Source organism: Phodopus roborovskii, unplaced genomic scaffold (genome assembly GCF_943737965.1).
Source record: "Phodopus roborovskii unplaced genomic scaffold, PHOROB, whole genome shotgun sequence".
Classification (NCBI taxonomy): Eukaryota; Metazoa; Chordata; class Mammalia; order Rodentia; family Cricetidae; genus Phodopus; species Phodopus roborovskii.
The window spans coordinates 8,430,547-8,432,647 of record NW_026126576.1 but is presented as its reverse complement, the minus strand read 5'-3'; positions in this window follow the sequence as shown (position 1 = coordinate 8,432,647).

The following is a 2,101-nucleotide window of genomic DNA, read 5'->3' as shown; positions in this document are numbered from 1 at the left end:
TAATAATCATAGACACCTCAGAACTTTGGTGATAAAGAGGACTATATAACATCTTTACACACTCATTCTAGGTTAGCATTTTGCAAATTATTTACTATTTGAAGTTAACTGAACTTGCTAAATTTTTATTTTATGTTTTTACACGAAGGCACCTTTTAGCACAGAGAAACTTATATAACTACTCAAGTAAAGCAGTATATTAGGCCCTGGGAGATGATTTTGCTTCTCTGAATTTATTACTTAATTTGAAGAAATATACTCAAACATTTTAATGTGAGCTATGACACCTCAGTGCATCCACTGAAGATAAAGGAACACATGTGAACATACATCATGCAATCTTGGGTTGTTTAGGACTAGGCAACATTGCTTTGTGACAGAAACTGTCACATTGTCTATCTTAAAATTATCAGGCTTTTTGGTTCTCTGAGGTTTGGTAATGCAACAGTTTACTTTATACATGAACTGTTGGAAACGTTTAAACATTTCACTGCACATGTAGATAGGATTACATAAAATTAATCAGTGTTAGCAATAGGATAACAGAGTGATTCAATTTTCTGATCCAACTGATGTGAGCCCTTTAATTTCTTAGGTTTTGTCTGAATAAGAATTAGAGTGTGTCTGTATGTTGTGCCTGCGTAGTTACTATATAGACCTTTGGGATCAATAAACCACTTTCCTAGTGTGAGTGGATGTAGGTGGGCCTCTCCTTATCCAATGAAGGCCAAAAGATGAGCCAAGACTTGGTTGTATCAAATTCTTTTGGTCCACTTTGCCATCAGCGCACTGTAGCATTATTCTCTTGCTGTTAAGCTAGCAATCAGACTAGAATTCATAGCATAAATTCTGCTGGTTCTCAGACTTTGAGTTAGTGGGCCACTTCACATAGACAGACACCTTATTCACTGTATTTCCTTAAGATCTTTACTGAGTTCAATAGAAATATAATAAATATAATAAACCCCATGAAATTCGATTTTTATATGCATATAGTTTTTTCACAAGTGTACTAATGTATAGTCACATAATGTTTCTGATTTGGGGTGGAGATATTGCTCAAAGGTACAGTGTTTGTATAAAGTGCATAAAACCCTGGATTCCTCATGAAATTAGGTATGTTGTCATCATCTATAATTCTAGCATTCTGGAGTTAAAGCCAGAATGTTAGACTATAAAATATGTCTAAATAAATAAACATCTACAACACCTTGTATTATATATTGGTGATATTGAACATTACATATTGATGATAATTGAAGTCCTTGTGGATTTGCAAATAAGCCTCACCATGTACATCTGTCTGCTTTTAAATGGAGCTGGCCTGATCTCCTATATACAACTCTATACTATAGGAATCTTAGAAGGGGAAATAGACTTGGAAGGAGCATTTCATAAGCAACAGAATGTAGTTGACTCTGACATTGAAATTAACTGGGAACATTATTTTAGCTACTTTATGGTAACTAAAACAATGTGAAATTGAACTATATCTAACATGGACAAAGACTTGATTTTTTCCATAGTACTTTTGGAAGAAAAGTACTTTATCTTACTGAATGTTCAATTTCCAGTAGCATCTAATTTTTTCATCCATAAACAACTTGTAATCTCTCAAGCCCATCAAGTATTTCATCTTCATTTTGTCTTATAACCACTGAAAATAATATTGCATTTATTTATTTAGTCTATGTGTTCAGGGATGTGATAGAAGCACATCTATGGAGATCAGAGTATAAACTTCAAGGATTCATTATCTCCTTTCACCCTGTGTATCCCCCGAGGATTACGTTAGAGTTGGCCACAATCACCTCTACTTGCAGAGCTATCTCACTGATTCATGATCTATAATCTTGATGTTAGCAGAGTGAAGCTGAAGAGTGTCTCATCTTTTACTACAGTAGAGATTTTAATACAGCCAAAAGGCATGTTACTTATGATGAATTCAAAATTACATTCTAAAATTGAAAGCCAAACATCTAAGAATGTATAGTTAGCACAAATTGAACTCAATATAATTAAAAACATTAAAAGCAACATTGGGTGAGTAGGAAAGAGATTGACTCTTGGGGAGGTAAAGGATGGGGTGAAAATAATCAAA